We start from the raw sequence: 19,161 nt of genomic DNA on the forward strand, positions 1-19,161 counted from the left end.
AAATCAACTAAATAATACATCAGTTAACTCAGTGCATGGACAGTTCAGTGGAGACAGGTGTTAGAGGTTGAGATTGCTATCAGTTGTGACTATAGTTGTGCATGATATTTGCACAATCAATGGATTGATTATTGGCAATGAGGATTGCGTGGTTCAGCCAAGGTAAATACGAGTTTGGATCAGCCATTCTCATCTATTCTCATGCAGGATTGCGCAGTAGAGGCAGGAAATCAGCGGAGGAGATTTGAACCTATGATTGGTTCAGATCTGAGCTAGTTTGTGTGTAGCAGGTGGAGATAGTACTTAGTACTTGTGAGGAGTATTGTACTATGTATTGTTACATGTTCTCAATCAATATAATATACAGATAGTTGGGGGATTTCAGCTGTATGCTTTCCCCTGTTACATACTATGTTAATGTGCGCATGCGATTGATGTTTCATTGTTTTTAATTCCGCAAAATTGATGATCAACGTAGAGGATGTTATGTATTATGCATGTATTCCGCAATAGTGTATAATCAGGATAATCTCTGTGAATAAGTGTCATATTATTTGAAATTTCTACAAAGATTAGACTGGTGCTTAATCTAGAGCTCATGGCATATGAGGAAGGCATCTTCTTAGTTAATTGTGTGATGATTACTCATTCTTGGGACCCTAGAATCCATGATGCGGAGTTTCAGGGTCGTATGTGGCTATTTGATTGCAGTGTGAATAAATTAAGGAGCGGATGTACTTTATTATTCATTATTAGCTAGTAGGGTGGGTTATGGTCTAGTTACCCTCTGATAATTTGGTAAAGGAAAGTCTTGATAACAAGGGCAATGTCTAGACGATAGATAAATTGGAAGCTCAGTGATGAGCTTCGAGCAGATTCTCGAGTCTTCTTCCACTATGAGCTTTGTTCGGGGGTAAACCACCATTGTAGTTGGGAAGTGTGGTGTCTTGCTCTCTCTGGCTTTGAGGTAACTATTTCAATTCTCTCCTTCTTTGGCTTTGTGTGAACCCGGAGAAATTTTGTTAGTGTCGAGGCCTTAGTCCATAGTTTGGATAATAGCAGAGACTCGCACATAGGAATAGCATGTCTTTCCTTTATAGGTTGTATCTTTCTATTTGGGCTTGTAGCTTCTAATTTGTATATCGAACCACCTAGACGAAACCCTATGATCATTAGAAAGAATACTGGTCATCTTATCTATGTTTTTCATTAAGCTGGTCCTTTTCTCATTCGAATTTGATCTCAGAGTGACTCTCTCATGGATACAAGTTCAACAGCATCAGATTCTTCAGACTCATCTATATGTGACCATTGCATAAAAGAACATGTTGCAATTAATTCTTAAAAATATAACCTGCATGTCATGATTTACCAGTAAAGGGCCTCTGAGTGCAACACCTTAGACATAATTGAGGCCCAAGAACATTGAATTTCACGCCTAGAGGATGAGGTTGACGCTCTTTGAAGCATTATTATGGACCTTAAACTTCAAGGTGCCAAGCCGGCTAGCCCAGCAAGGGAGCCTCCTTGAGACATTGACCTCAATCGCCCTGCAGATAGTTTTGACTAAGAAAATATGTAATGACTGGTTTCAAATTTTTATGGCTTCTACATCAATTTTGTTGTATATATACTACTAGAATAATAAGAGTATCGACAGAATATGGCGTTTTTTATGTAATCTAAGCAAGGGTTAGAACTACACTTTGACATCCCAAATTTCCATGAATAGATTATCAATGTAATTCTCCCTGGTATTTGTCACGACCAGGCGCGGATTTAATACAAATATTACTCATTCCTGTTTAAAACTTAAATAAATAATTTTATAATAATTTATTATTTACCTTAGTTTTAGTTCTTATTCCTCTATTATATATATGGTCTATTAAATATATATATGATTATAATAGTTAATTAAATATTTATATATCTATTTAATTAAGGAGTAGTCTTTAAGTGTGACTTTTTGGAGTTTCTGGCATATTTTTGGTTAGTATCCAGTGAAAAACTTTGTGGCCAAATATTGATTTGTGTTGTTTAAACTAGTTTTTTTACTACATATATGGATTCAACACCCTCAAAAACCCTTGGAGAACTTCGATTGTGAAGAGTTCACCTGTCAAACTTGTCATTTCAATGAATCCCTATCAGATTCTAGACATATTAGATTGGAAAATAGACTGGAAAATTTTCCAAAAACTCGCACTTAAAGACTACTCTTTTAATTAAAGTTATTTTATCTATATTTATTGAAATTTTTACACGATAATAATAGTTGTTTATTTATTTATAATAAAGTATTATTTATTTTTTATTCCTACATTTATTTACCCCATAATTCCTTTATTACTATATTTGTTATTTAAATATTCATATATCTATTTAATTTATTTAAGTGTAGTTTGACTTATAGACGAAATGACCTTTTTCAATGCATTTTTCTGGTTAATTTTTAAAAACTTGAGTTTAAGTTGTTTAATCTATAAAATTCTAGTGCTCCAAGGTTTTTCACAATGTCAAAGCAATTTATGCATTCAAAAATGTATTTTAAACAAAAAAAATTCACAATCTTACTTGAAATTGTATAGCCAAATTTTAGTAAAAAAATTTATTTCCTTTATATATTAGAATAAAGTATTTATTTATAATTAAGACAATAGGCTTTTTGTGGTGAGGTTCCTCCTCACAACATGTCACACGGAATTGTCAAGGGTGCGGACACGACTGACCTTCCTAGAAGTCTAAGACGTTCTAATGACAAACAAGACAAAATGGAGTGATCTTTCTCTAAATACACCTTTTACAACATGAAAACTACAAGTGTTTAGGCTTACCTTATTCCAAAACGTTGTTGTTGAAGTCCGTTCTTGACGATCCGGATGAGCTCCTCCTTCAAGTCAATTCCTGCAACCACAAACAATCAAACAATTACCAAGCACTTGCATTTCATATAATAAAACATATATTCAACATGCAGACCAAGGAACACATGAAATAACTCATTAACACAAGCTATTGAGAAAAATAAACCAGTTTGTATTAATAACGAAACAAAGAAACTCTTACAACCTGGCCTTGGTGTTGTGCAAGTTCCTCCCAGGGTCCATCAAGGGTTTTCCTCTACTTTGACAAAGCTCACCCTCTCCCAAGTAGAATCAAGTGAAGACAATCTCTCCTCACAAAGGCTCTAATGGAAGACCTAAATCCTGCAGCATTTACCCAAAGAAAATGTATAGCTCCAACCTCCTCTCCTTCTGGCTCAATGCCTTTATTTATAGTGCTGTAAAGAGGTTATTCAGGTCCACTATCAATGGGATCATCCCCCTCTTGGGTGGGATAGCTCCCTTATTGATGGGATAAGTTCCCCCTTAATAGAGATACATGAACCAACTGGAGGCGCATCCATTTCATCAAACCGACCTCTAGAATGTTCTAGAAGTAACCACAAGTAACTTTTTCAAGATAAAACTCGCGCATTTTGCCTTTTACAGAGGGACGCACCTGTCCCTTAACATACAGAGCGTCCATGGACGCAGATTTTGTGAACATGGTCAGCGTCCCCGCAGGTAAGGCTAGAGAGAACCTGCGACCCCAGAGATAAACATAGTTTTTACAAGACTTTCTCTCTTCTTTGAGTTTGAGATGGATAACAGAGGCATAAGACTTGCCTAAGAGGGTAGCATGACTGTTGATTTGAGCCATACTAACTGTAAGTAGTCAAGGTGACATTTTTTAGTGTAACAGATTGCCCCCTAAAGTGCGAAGCCTGGAATAGAGTAGGGTTTTGTAATTCTAGGAAGGGTGAAGCGCTTTATCATTTCAAGGATTGCCTTGTGGATGGCCTGGTTGGAACCTGCAATTTTCAACACAAAATACATGGATAAGATTATATCATCACTGAGGTAGGCATTCCCATACTCAGATTCAAAACTTTAACTAATGGACTAACTATTCTGATACAGGAATGATCTTGCAGTACATCATTTTTATAGACTTTTGTAGACACAGTATGGACGCAGCCATCTGTTTATGATTAGTCTACATAGATAATGAATACAAAACTCCTCGCAGCCTGGATGGTAGAAACTAGATCCAGGGTCTTCACTTCTACTTCCCGAATTGGTACGATTCTAGCATGTGATTAAATGATTCGATGTCGAACATGTTAGAAACCACTTGATTACCAGTCAATGATGTAAACTGTTAACAAGCGTGAGAGAAACCACCAGTAATGTCAATGGTCCTCAAAGTACCAAGCACAACCCGTGAAATGTGAATAGATGTTTTGATGTCGAACACTTCACGGAATCCTTTGATCGAAAGTCAATGATGTAAACTGACGTCAAAGGCGAGAAACCTGCCATTGATGCATGCAGACTTCAAGGTACTGTCGATTCCTAAGTCATCTTTCTAGATAATGTGTCGATGTCGATAGAAAGCGACCCGTTGCAGGCAAGCCCACAACACGAAATCATTGTTCAAGTTGAAGAAATGTTGCTGTAAGGACTGACTCAGGGATGGTCAAATGGATGACAAGTATTTTGCAGATGAAAGTTTTTGCTTGCAGACCTCTTGAACACATAACGACACGACAGATGGCTTGGTGACGAATAACTCAAAGTTAATCCCCGGAACCCGGTTAAAGACTTTCAAAGTGGTTTGGTCAACTGTGAGGTAAAAGATTTCCCAACCCAGGTGAATGAAAAGTGTCGTGTTCAAGAGTGGTAATAAAGTTTCTTCTGAGACAAAAGGTGACAAACAGGTTCATTCTTCTCTCTTTTCCCCCACCATTTCTGGCAAGTACCTCTTTATTTTTAACAAGCTTGAGGAGGATAACATATGCTTGATTATAAGCTCATCCTTCGGACGAGTCCAACCTAGTTTAAATTCGAACCCTAGGAAGGAGTGGTTCGTTCCTGTTTGTAATTGAACAGGTCCTCTACTGTAAAAGTTTAACGAGCCCAGTATAGGAGAAACTCGGCGTTTTTCAATTTTAGAGAGTCTGAAAAAACTAAAGGAGACTCCACGTTGAACTTTTTCGTATATTTGTGTCCCTCAAGCCCGAAAAAGTATAAAATAATACCTGGGGGAACCGCTTGATCTTGCGACCAAGGAGTACTTTCATAATAGTGTCGTAACCTGAAAAGTAAAAAGCGATCAAGGACACGTCGTTTTATTTCCTTATCGAGTTTGAAACGACAAAAACCCGGCAATCTTTTCCTGATTTTGCGGTCAGAAAAGAGCTAAAAGGGGACCGTCTTTTAATTCCGTTTTAACGAGTGAAAAAGAAACACTCGGCGATCTTTTCATGTTTTAGGAGTCAGAAAAGGGCTTAAAAGATGACTCTGATATTTTTGTTTGTGAAAAATTACAATTTCCCTCGAAATCCCTTTGTCCTGCACAAAAGCGACACATTACTCATACCTGTTTAAAATAGGCAAAAATACATTCAAAAACATCTTTTCATGGTAAAAAATGAACTAATTCATCCAAAAAACCTATAAAAAGACCTTTTACCATGTCATTTTTACCGTTTCACTGTTGAGGTTGAAAAAGGAGCTTTTGACAAGAAACTTCCCGTGGTCGCTGCGGAAAATCTGACCGTCGGAATCGAACGCCGTCTCATCCAGGTATTTTACACATCCTACTCTGCATTTCTATCCGTTTAGAATCAATTTTTAGGTTTTAGTTTCATTTTTTGGGGGGGTTTTGGTTTTGGAATGCGCCTCTCGGCGGACGCAGGTGCCCTTCGGGTGACCTGCGTCCCCCGACTTTTTCTCATACGGGAAAACGGTCGGAAGACGCAGTCCGCCTTCAGGCCAGCTGCGTCCGGGCGCCCTGTGCTACAAAGCCGGGGTGCGTCCTCCGAGAAACGCGCATTTCAAAACCCCAACTCTCTCAAAAAACCACCAAAAATTCCCAAATCAATTTCTAATTGCTATTTTTGATATGCAGGGCATTAATCATGTTAGACTGGAGAGAAAGAGAGCATGTAGAGGAAGATGAAGCTGCAATAAATCATCAACCTTCCCTGGATGCCCTAAGAGCATGCGGATTATACAAATATTGGACCATACCGGGCATGAGGGGCCAGGTAAGATTCTTGGAATGGCTGGTTGAGCGATGGAACGTACAAGAACAATGCTTTTACATAGGAGGGCACCAGCTCGAGATAGAGCCCTCGGATGTATACTTTCTCACTGGCTTGCCAAACAGAGGTGAGCAACTCAGTCTTGCGGGGACTAGGCCGGGTGGCCAATCCCTTGATAGTCTCCGCGAGGAGTGGTGCACACCTGGGGCTCACCATTCAAAAGGCATAGAGATAAAACACATCACTCTACCGGAACTCAAAGTCATAGCGTTCACGGTTACCAGAATTTGCGGCGCGGCCGCTTTACACATTGCTTCCGGATCCCAAATGCGGATGGCAATTGACTGTTACCAAGGCACCATTTTCAACTGGTGTGAAGCTGTGTCGGCTCATATGAAGAGCCAACTGACCAAGGCAAAGAACGGACGACTAAAGACTTTTGGATATGGGCCTATAGTCGTGAGCTTTGCCTTGGAGAGAATTCCAATGCTGATCCCTCAGCAACTCACTGTTGATATCTTGGGTCCTCGGCAGCCAAAGCTGATACGATGGGTTGCGGTGATGGCCCGGCATCCTGACGAGGGCGCGACAGTAGTTCGATTCTCAGATAGTTATTTTGACTGGTTAGAGGGCCAGCTTTTTGTGATACAGGACTTTCCGTATGCCGGAATGGATTTCAGAGGTGATCCGGACATGGTTCTTCCACAGGGAGAACAATGGGACGACAGAGGTACTTTTTATTTTCACAAGTTTTCTAGTTATGTATTTTTTGTATTTTTTATATATATCGTCTCAAAACTAATAGTAAACTTTTTCAAAATGCAGATGTTGGTCCACAGCGTCCAGCCAACCTCCGGCCTTATGATAGACTACATCCAGCTGCACCGGTACCGGCCCCACAGGATGCGACAGCAGAAGTACTAGCTGAGTTGGAGCATGATCTAGAGCGTCTCACGGCAGATATACCTGAGACTACTATGGACGACATTCCTATCAGGCTTCAGCGCTTCGTAGTCGCGGTCCCTGGACCGTTTAGGAGATTTTTGCGTAAGGTAGCCCGCGCAGTGGTGTCGTACAGAGAGCACCACCAGTGATTGACTAGTCACTTTTGTAGTCACATGTGACATTTTTGACTTTTTGTACTATCATTTTGCCGATCATAAGGTGTTTTAAACCTATGATCGAAGACGATGTATATATTTTTTGACACACTTCTATCTATATATATCACTATTACCGGCTTATCTTGTTTAACATATGTGATGAAATGTTTTTAAATTTACTTGCATGATTATCGTAAATGTCTGTCCAACATTCGAGAAGCAATTGCATCTGCTAATGTATTCAAAGACCTTGGAATATGTTGATATTCAATGTAATCAAATTCACGTTCCAAGAGACGCACTCTCAAAAACAACCTTAATAACACAGGATTTCTAATGGCATAAACTCTATTAAGCTGTAATACAACAAGTTCAGAATCTAACCTCACTATCAAACGTCGAATTCCAAATGAAATAGATTCGGATAATAATTCAACCACTGCACTGTATTCTGCAATGTTATTCGTTGTTTGACCGAGGCTTACCCCATGCATAGAAACTAACTCGTCAGAGGGCGAATAGATAACCCAAGCTGCGGAAGAGATATTCCGTGTATTACGACAAGCACCATCAGCAAATCCAATGTATGTTTGGAGAGGCGTCGACATCTACAATATCAAGAGTAAAACCAAGATAAGCCAGAATAATGACGAAAAACCACACTCGCTAAGCTAAGCACACTGACTAAACTAACACACTTGCTAGCTAGAAAGGAAATCTAACCTATCTAAAAATTTCTCCATACCCATCATTTTAAGCATAATACCTCTTTAGGTAAAGTCCATTTCTGGGTTTACCCAAAGAGTCCCCATCAAAATCAACTAACTCATAAGCCCCTTTTGCTAGCTTTCGCTTTACAATGTAGGGCCCATGCCACATGGGAACGAATTTTCCGGCACCTAGCTTATCGTTAGCTTGATCATATAATAGTACTAGGTCTCCTTCCGAAAAACTTCGAGGGGTTACATTTTTATCGTACTGAGCTTTCATTCGTTTCGCGTGAGTCTCGATAGCTAAAGTAGCGTCACGTCGAGTCTCATCTAATTTAGCCAAGTATAATAACCGTTTCTCCTCTTCGGAAGTAGCTGGAAGTAATTCGACAGCCATTTGAAGTGATGGGATTTCGCATTCAATAGGTAACACAGCTTCTAAGCCATAAACTAGCTGGAAAGGGGTGAAACCTGTTGAATTTTTCACTGAAGTTCGATATGCCCATAGCGCCGAAAATAACATGTTATGCCAATTCGTTCGATGGATACCAATGATCCGTCGAATCATGATGACTAGAACTTTGTTGATTGACTCAACCAAACCGTTGGCTTGCGGATAATAAGGAGTAGAGCTATCGTGGCGCAAACCAAGCTGGCTTGTAAGCTCAGTCATCATGACGTTTCGAAAATGGCTCCCATGGTCAGTAATGATTGCTTGTGGGACACCAAACCTAGTTATGATATGATTGAATACGAAAACTGCAGCTGTCTTGCCGCTTGCGTCGAATGTAGGCATCGCCTCGGCCCATTTTGTAAAATAATCAACCGCGAGGATGATATACGCATGCCCCCCGGCCGAGTGAGGGTTACAAGTAATAAAGTCAATGCCCCATTTGGCGAATGGACCAGCGGCAATTATAGGGTGGAGAGGAGCAGGTGGAGCGCGCATCTTTCGATCAAACACTTGACAGTTGTGGCATTTTCTGACGGCAAGGATACAATCTTTAAACATAGACGGCCAGAAATAGCCAGCGCGCAACACCTTCTGAGCTGTGGCATACCCAGACATATGACCGCCACATGCTCCAGAGTGACAATCATTCAAAACTCTCTCAGCCTCTTCGTGAGTTAAACAACGTCGAAAAACTAAGTCTGCCCCCCGGCGATAAAGTGTATCTCCAATAATTCTGTATTGCTGGGATCGAAACCGAATTTTTCGACGGTCTTCCTTGGAAGCTTCAGGCCGAAAGGTTTGGGTTTGGAGATAGATGATTATATCCCCATACCACGGATCTAAAGTGCTAATAAGAAACAAAGATTCGTCCGCAATGGACTCCTCTGCCACAGTCTCTGTGTCAGCACTCGGGAAATCACACATCAATTCCGCAAAAACTAAAGATTTCTTAGACTTGGACTTCTCGAACTCCAAGTCGAACTCTTGCAGGATAACAATCCATTTAGAGTACTTGCCCCCTAGCAGTTGTTTTGTCAAAATATAAATCATAGGGTTGCAATCCGAAATAACCGTAGTTTTGCGGAGAAGAATGTAGTGACGAAAACGCTGGACAGCTTGAACGGCTGCCAGGGCCAATTTCTCCACATGCGAATATTTTAACTCAGTGGGATTTAAGGTTCTACTAAGATAATATATCACATGCTCTGCTTTGAATTCATCTTCTTGAACTAACACCATTCCAATGGTGGAATGCGAAGCTGCGAGGTATAAGAAGTAGTCCTGGTTGTAGTTGGGAGGATGCAATAACGGTGCATGGGTCAACGCGTGTTTAAGTGCATCAAAAGATTGTTGGGCAATCTCGTCCCAAAAGAATTGTGCGTTCTGTTTCAACAACCGTGTAAAACCTTTAGTGACCTCGGCGTAGTTTGGGATGAATCGGCGTAAAAAGTTCGCTTTCCCTTGCAAACTTTGGAGTTGGCGCAAACTCGAAGGAGGAGGCAATTTGATGATAGCCTCGACTTTCGAGGGATCGACGCGAATGCCGGCTTTTGAAACAACAAATCCCAGCAATCGACCTGTTTCTATACAGAAAACACACTTGTGGGGATTCAACCGAATTCGATAATGCCTACACCTCATAAAGATTGCTCGTAGGTGGACAAGGTGATCAGCTCGATGTAAAGAATGAGCAGGCAAATCATCGAGATAGGGTTGCACAATGTGCTTGATGTCATGAAATGCATAAGACATCGCCCGTTGAAAAGTGGCCCCGGCATTCTTAAGTCCAAAAGGTAATTTGCAATAAGCAAATGTCCCCCATGGACAAATGAATGCCGTTTTTGGTTGATCGGCAGGTAGAATATTGATTTGATTATAGCCTGAGAAACCATCCATGAAGGAAAACATCTCACTTCCGGCACAATCATCAATAATTTGATCGATATAAGGCGTAGGATAGTTGTCTTTTGGACAAGCTCGATTGATATCCCTATAGTCGATACAGATTCTTATTGTTCCTTGTTTTTTATTGACGGGAACAATATTCGATACCCAATCCGTTAACGGGATCGGATAAATGAAACCTGCTTTCAACAGCTTTTCGACTTCTGCTTTAATCGCAGCCGCTTTTCGAGGGTGAATCTGACGCAACCGTTGCCGAATGGGTTTAGCATCCGGGTAGGTTTTGATTTCATGAACAACAATGGCAGGATCAATTCCCGGCATTTCCTCGTAAGACCAGGCAAACACGTCGCGGAATTCTTGGAATAGGGCCTTGTAAGTTTGGATTTCTTCTTCAGTACATGCGGCACCTATATGAATGTTCTCCTCGATTCCGGGCTTCACTGAAATATCAATGGGAATAGTACGAGAAATATTCCCTAAATTCAGCTCTGAATCAGAATGTTTCGTTGGATCCTGAGCGTCTTTGACATATTCAGCGGTAAAGATAGATGAAAAATCATTTTCAAATGCATCATCCTTAGGTAAAAACGAAGATCTGTGATGGAGATCTTCCCATGGTAGATCATCTACACTTAGGATTTCGCGAAGTTGTTCGTCAGATGACACTTCTTCGGGAAACGTTATCCGTTCTAAGGGTGAGGTGAAAAGTGACTCTTCACTGACCACATTCATTTGGTCGGTTGAATGAAAGTCGGTAAAAGACATAAGAGCTTCATAAGCAATCTCATACGGACTCAACGGCATAACATCACCGAGTGAGTCTAGCTCAGAGTCAGAGGGAACATACCAAGGATCATCATAAATAATGTTTTCTGACGTGATCATATGAATTGTTGCAAACGAAGGGTCTGCATTGAGTGGAGGGAGAGGAAAAGTTCCCAGTAAACCGGAATCCTTAACTAAACCTACACCAATGTCCCTATAAGGGATTGTCGTTTTACCAACATGCTGGATAGTTTCTGAAGAGGTTGGGTCGGATGAAAAGTATGTCAGCTGATCAATAGTCACGATCTTACCGTTATGTGGAAACTTAATGACTCTGAAGACCGATGAAACGACCGCTGTCATAGCATATGACCAACTTCGACCCAAAAGAAGGTTGTAGTCTAGAGGGGCATCAACCACTTCCACATCCAGACTAACGGTTTTACCTTCGACCCCTATAGGCAATTCTTGTAGAATACCAAACGGACGGAACCCACGGCCATCAAAGGCCTTAAGGATGGTGGGGGATTGGTTCAACGAAGGAGAACCAAGCGATCTCCAACATTGAATCGACATAATACACGTAGAAGCTCCCTCATCAATCACAGTCCGATGAATAGGCCTGTTTTTGACTATCACTGGAATTTGGAAAGCCATTTGATGGGGGAGACGCGGTGTACTATTTTCTAGATCAAAGATCATTAGGTTCGGGTCCTGAACATCGACAGCTCCGATAGCCGACAAAAGCAATTTTCGTTGCGCTGGACATGATTGCAGCACTTCGAGTGCCGACATTGCTGAAGGTGAAACAGCTAAGTCTTCAACAATGTTGTAATTCTGGGCTGCTCTCGCATGTGGATTGAAAGCAGACCTTCGAAGTACACCCTTGGCGGGCGGCTTAATCACTAAGTCTGGGTTAGGTTTTTCGATCTGTAGTGGATCGGAACCAGGAGCTGAGGTTGATGGGTTAGAGTGAGAAGATTCTGCTTCCTTACCATCAACAGGAGCCTTACTACCATAATCTTGCGATCGAGTCGCAATCCTGACATGAGACATCATCAAAATGGGTTCTTCACTGGCATTCGAAGAAGAACCTATCATCTTATTCTCCTGCTCTGGAAATGGATTTTTTAACACAGCAGGAGTGGGAGAACCTTTGACTATTTTCACTACCTCGGCCCGATGAGGGCAGTCTCTCGTAAAATGATCTTCTTCACAAATAAGACAAGGATAACGAGGTTTGCGCTTTTCGTCATTGGTTTCCGACTTTTCCGTTTTCTCCTTTGGAGCCTTGTCTGCTTTAGCCTTCTTCTTTCCTTTCTTCTTTCCACCGTTTTTTGATTTGGCCGTAGATGACTCTACAGCGTGAATGTCGGCGGTAAGTTCAGGAGGAGAAGACTCTCCTGTCGGAGAATCAGGCAAAGTGATAATTGGAGTATTGGAGGCCTTGGAAGACTTCTTCTTACTCTTCGTAGTCACGATACCGATCATACCATCAGCGGCATGAGATCCCGAAGGAGCAGCAGCGATTTGGTTTGACTTTGGAAGATCCGGAATTTTCTCGTGTAACGTACCCGACTGAGTGTAAACTAAGTCAAGGTATTGTGCCTGAGCAATGACTTGCTCCTCAGTAACTACTCCGGCCTTAGCTACATCTTCAGTAATTCTTGGTAATAATGATTTGACAAACCATTCAGCTAAGATTTGGTCCGGGATAAAAACTTTCACTAATCTTCTTCGACGTCTCCACTCATGGATGTGATCAGAAATGTACGTGGATGTCGATTGTTTTAGCGAAGTTAATAATTCTGTACCATTATCGTATCTGACTGGTAACTGAAAATGAGTTAAGAACGAGGTAGCTAACTGGCTAAAGTTGTAAAAAGAGGCCCGTGGTAACTCAATGTACCACTTGGCTGCGAGACCAATGAGTGTACGCTGGAAAAGACGTAAGCGGATGGAATCATCTGAGATGGAATTTGATGCACACCAGAGGTGGTAAGTCATCACGTGATTAGACGGATCCTCTCCAGACTTACCTTCGAACTTGGGTATATCGCTGGGCAACTTATTTGGCATTGGCGGCCAGAACTGAAGATATTGAATTGGATCGTTCGTTAGGCGCGTCAAGTCGGGTAAATCTAAAGTCGCAATAAATGGTAACTGCCGGTTAGGATCTCTAAAACTCTGAGTCACAATACCAGCCCCAGGAGGAGGATATCCAGGATAACTAGGAACAGGAGTCGCATTTGGGATATTATATCCTCCTGGAAAACCAGGATTAACCGGACCGTACTGGGGTTGCTGAGGTTGTTGATAAGTGTACCCAGGATACGGTTGATACTGGTAAACCGGTTGTTGGGCAGCTTGCCCAGGTTGATACTGTCCCTGGTACGGAGGTTGAACAAATTGAGGTTGAGTAGTAACAACCGTACTTGTACCAGGTTGGCCTGCAGGCATCTGGACTGTGGTTTGAACCGTGGGTCCAGACAACGGTACAGATGTCTGAGGAGTGGTTACAGGGACAGTAGAAACCGGAGCTGCCGATACTCCAGAAGTAAGCATGGTAGATGAAGCGGTAGTTGCTGCAGCCGTGTGAGGTGGAGTACCAGGTGCAATTGGCGGCTGAGTAACTACGGAAGTTACAGGGGTCTGAACACTTGACTGGACAGGTTGCGGTTGCTGGGGTGGACCAGGAACTGCAGGTTGTCCTGCTTGAGGTACCGACTGTATACTTGGTTGCGACATCTGTTGACCCTGTGACGGATCCCATGTTAACATTCCAGGGTATTGACTCGTAACAGGTTGAGGATACTGAGATCCATAGCCGTATTGAGGATAGGGTTGATAACTGTAAGGTGCAGTCCCATATGATTGCCCTTGAGGTGGTTGATAACCTTGACCAGGGTATTGACCCGTAGGTTGATAACCTTGAGGTAAATACGAATACTGGGGTTGACCTTGACCTTGAGGTTGGTATCCTTGAGGTTGATACCCTTGGGGTTGATACCCTTGGGGTTGCCATCCTTGAGGTTGCCATCCTTGAGGTTGATATTGATACTGAGGTTGACTTTGGGGTACATATTGAGGCTGGGGTTGATACCCTTGGGGTTGATACCCTTGAGGTTGCCCCCCAGTCACGAATGAAGTACCTTGAGGTTGCCCCCCAGGCATTAACGAAGGTTGCCCCCCAGGCGGTAATTGGCCACCTTGAGGTTGGTTAATGGGAGTTGAACCTGACATCATATAAACGTCACCTATACTCAATGGTACATTACCACTGTTTCCAACTAATAACCCATGATCAACGGGTTGAGGAGATGCTCCCGCAAAGGTACCAGAAAGTGATTGATACCCAGTAGGAACAGAAGGACCGCCATGTAAAAATGATTCAGGACTTTGTGAAAACACAGATGACTGACCAGACATATTTACAGGAGAATGAATTCCTCTAGGTGGAACCGGAGTACGAGGTGTAGAAAAACCTACTGAGTTGTCTAAAAAATTGGTTAATGCAAGGTACCAAGATTCACTTCTAGGAGGACTGTAAAAGATGGATTCACGCTCCCTTAGATCAAGGGTAATTAGATCTTCAGAATCAGAAACGCCTATTTCTTCCTCTGGAACAAGTTCTTCTATAGCAATTAATCCAACAGGAAGATTTTCGGTGATAATTCTTTCTATTCTTGGTGAATCAGGAACACTAGGAGTTGGAGTAACAGGTTCGGAAATTTCAGGTTCTTCGCCTGTTTCACTGGCAGATGAAAAACTACCAGCAAGCTCGGAAACTGTAACAGCTTCGGGATTGTAACCTGTTTCTAAACTTTGGTAATCTGGATGGACTACCAAGGAAAATTCTCCTTCTTCAGGTGATCCTACTCTACTGCCACTAGGAGGAGTTACAAGGACCTTTAACCCTTCTAAATGACCCGGAATGTCTTCAGGAGATTCACCCCGCGATTTACGGAATTTTCTTAACAAATCTATTCCGGTAACAATCTCAGGAGACTTGCCCCGAAGTCTACGGGACTGTCTCGGTAATTCCGCCACAATTAAAGATTTTAACTACAACACACGAAAACAAAGTAAAAAATTTCAAATCAAACCACCTAAAGTCTTCTAAAGAACCAAACAAATTTGAAGCACACGCCTAAATAATCTAGAGCGTCAAACCACACACAAACAGTAGTCTTCCGGACCAAAAGCGCTAGTTGGTGATTAGGCCCAACCTCGCAGGATTCAGTACAGAAATAGTGGGTGGAACAGTTACCCCGGCAACCTGCTTAATGAATAGACTGGACCAAGTTCCTCCACTTTAACCGTCTCGAAGTGAAGCGAACCCCCCAGAAAATCCAAGTGAGTATAACCGACGTCTGCTCCAGGTACAGTGGGACCTTCCCTCCACCGTCACCTTGGGTAGAATCCTAGATATTATGGCCACTAAGGTTACCAATCACAACAATTACACCTGGGGGAACAGTCTAAACTCCGACAGCACGCAAGGGCAGAGTAGCAAGCTCCAATCCCCTTACCGGCTCCTTGACAACAATCCAAGGTTTACCGATAAGTGACCCCTGGCTCCTCGACAATGGTTAATCCGAGGTTTACCGTTTGTAATACGTACTGCCTGGCGTCGTTCCCAACGAGGGAGGAATGATCCCCTCACTGGTTCGGACACGAGCTCGTGCTTCTCCTTTAAGAGGAGCTTTCCCAGAATGTAACTGAAACAATTGGATTTGTTCTACTCAAGATAGACTATCTGTTTGGTTTTGTAGTCTTGGAGAGTTAAGTACTCACCTACTCCAAGACCCTAGCCTAAGCTATGTTGGTGCTTCAGAGCCCTAGAAAAATAAAGATTACTAGATTGATTTTAATTTAAGCGTTACTTTTAAGGTTGTTTCTTAAGTCAAAAGGTGATGGAAGTGAAACCAGTGGTGTGTTGACTCGACTCGAAACCACTACAAAATGCACCTAGAATGATTTATCCACTACTTTACTTTTTCGATGAATTGCTTAACTAAAAAGTTGAGAGAATGCAATCTTTATAAAAGCAACTTCTTAATTGAAGACAATCAAAGAAACAATTCGTTTTTCTTTTCCAAGCATAAAAACATAACTTCTCTTTACATGCACGAAAAAACTCTTTTCTTCTTTCAAAAACAAAAAGCTACTTGAAACAAGACTTTTTAAGAAGATGTTTTTGTATTTTTCTTTTAATAAAGCAAGTAAATCTAATATAACCAAAAATCAATCTTAACAACTCTTAAAATCTATGAAAATGCACTCATAAGCAAACTAAAGGCAAATTTACTCTAAGCAATCTTAACGAGGCCAAAACTAACAATGATTATTTCTAAGGTGTTTTACTTGATCACAATCAAATCAAGGACTAGCTTATTGCAGAACCAAAAACTAGCCAAAACAAAACTCTAATCTTTTTGTTCTTTTTGTAAAATGGAAATCAATACTTTATAAACAAGCAAATCGAAATTTGACCCAAAACAACTCAAATGGCAAGTTGCTCACACAAGGAGACTTTACGACAGGCCCGACTTCTAAGAAGGTTGACTAACCAGAGAGATCTAAGGCTGGACAACTTTCTACTATCAAAGTCACTACAAAGCCTATCCAAAAATCAAACCCTAGGTCTAAACTTCGTTGAAAACCACTAAAACACTCAAAGCTCACAAAACAAGTTCAGGTGAAAATTCTTGACAGGGTACTAAAGGATCTGGGCAGAAAACACTAAGGAAAAACAAAATCTAAAAGCAATTTAAAGCAAAAATGGAATTTTCTTAAGTTTTACAGGAAGACGCAGGCAACCCGTTGTCACAGGTGCGGCCCCGCTCTGTGCAGACGGCAACAGCGCGTCCAAAGACGCACTGTGCAGTACTCAGAGGGTGCGTCCTTCTGGAAAAATGAAGAAAAACCAAATCTAACTAAATCTAAAGCTAAGCCACCCAAATACTAATTCTCACAGTCAAAAACCAGAAAATAAAAATGATTTTCTCAAAGCAAAGTTCATATAAAGGAAAAGACTCTCTCATTAATGGATTCCCCAGCGGAGTCGCCAATTTGTCACACGGAATTGTCAAGGGTGCGGACACGACTGACCTTCCTAGAAGTCTAAGACGTTCTAATGACAAACAAGACAAAATGGAGTGATCTTTCTCTAAATACACCTTTTACAACATGAAAACTACAAGTGTTTAGGCTTACCTTATTCCAAAACGCTGTTGTTGAAGTCCGTTCTTGACGATCCGGATGAGCTCCTCCTTCAAGTCAATTCCTGCAACCACAAACAATCAAACAATTACCAAGCACTTGTATTTCATATAATAAAACATATATTCAACATGCAGACCAAGGAACACATGAAATAACTCATTAACACAAGCTATTGAGAAAAATAAACCAGTTTGTATTAATAACGAAACAAAGAAACTCTTACAACCTGGCCTTGGTGTTGTGCAAGTTCCTCCCAGGGTCCATCAAGGGTTTTCCTCTACTTTGACAAAGCTCACCCTCTCCCAAGTAGAATCAAGTGAAGACAATCTCTCCTCACAAAGGCTCTAATGGAAGACCTAAATCCTGCAGCATTTACCCAAAGAAAATGTATAGCTCCAACCTCCTCTCCTTCTGGCTCAATGCCTTTATTTATAGTGCTGTAAAGAGGTTATTCAGGTCCACTATCAATGGGATCATCCCCCTCTTGGGTGGGATAGCTCCCTTATTGATGGGATAAGTTCCCCCTTAATAGAGATACATGAACCAACTGGAGGCGCATCCATTTCATCAAACCGACCTCTAGAATGTTCTAGAAGTAACCACAAGTAACTTTTTCAAGATAAAACTCGCGCATTTTGCCTTTTACAGAGGGACGCACCTGTCCCTTAACATACAGAGCGTCCATGGACGCAGATTTTGTGAACATGATCAGCGTCCCCGCAGGTAAGGCTAGAGAGAACCTGCGACCCCAGAGATAAACATAGTTTTTACAAGACTTTCTCTCTTCTTTGAGTTTGAGATGGATAACAGAGGCATAAGACTTGCCTAAGAGGGTAGCATGACTGTTGATTTGAGCCATACTAACTGTAAGTAGTCAAGGTGACATTTTTTAGTGTAACACAACATTGTAGAAGATTCATCGGCCTTCAAAGAATATACCATTTCGACGGTGTGATTGATCGTGGTCCTCCGATCTCTGATTTCATCTGCCCGAGGTTCTTTGACTCTTAATAATCGCGCGCTAGCCACATGGCAGGGAATGACATCATGACTGTGATAGGACGTTATTCCATAAATCCAGTGAGAGGTGCCATAAACTTAATCTTTCGGGGCTAATCCCTTTAGCTTGGGACAGGGGAGCAATTCTTTAGAATATTATGCTACAAATGGTTCCAATGTGTAACGCATGGGACCATAACACACATGCCTGGACCTTTATAATATTGGGGAATCACAATCATCGATTTCACAATGTAGCATTTGGTTACATTCCCAAAACTTGTGATCTCCGATGAGTGACGTGGCCTGATCTATGTGGAGAGGAAATGAGTGAAGCCCCCCGCGAAATTTTATCATATAAAACCTGTGTTAACCCTTCCCACCTAGCTTTACATAAAAACCTTTGTTAACTTGTGTTCACACAACTTCATGATTTAGATAGATAGAAAAAATATTTAAACTTTTTCCACCCCTCTAATGCACCAATAGCCCTTGATTCCTTTGAACTCTTTATGACCGTGGTGCTAGCCCCCAAATCAGAGCCCTATCTATCGGTGATTTCCAGTCAAAGGTGTAACCTTGGTGCACGATATGTCAATTCGTTGATTTCTGATCATTGATCATCTCCTATGTTTGGCCCTTGGTCCTTTATCTCTTCACGTGACAGCAGTCTAACCCCCATACCGGAGCCCATCAATCGCAAGTTATCAATCGGAGGTTGCACTCTAATGCACAATATGCCTAAACCTCCAATCGTCGATCTCCAATACATGACAGCATCACTGCCATGTGTCACCTTATGAGTGCCAACACATGTCACCCTTTTTGGCCTATTATGAGCCTTGAAACTATTGAATCCATCTTCCACATGTCAACCGTGCTGCCACATCATGGTGACATCAG

This window comes from Pinus tabuliformis, chromosome 9 (genome assembly GCF_031772625.1).
Source record: "Pinus tabuliformis cultivar Carrire ecotype Pingquan chromosome 9, CPIR1, whole genome shotgun sequence".
Taxonomy (NCBI): domain Eukaryota; kingdom Viridiplantae; phylum Streptophyta; class Pinopsida; order Pinales; family Pinaceae; genus Pinus; species Pinus tabuliformis.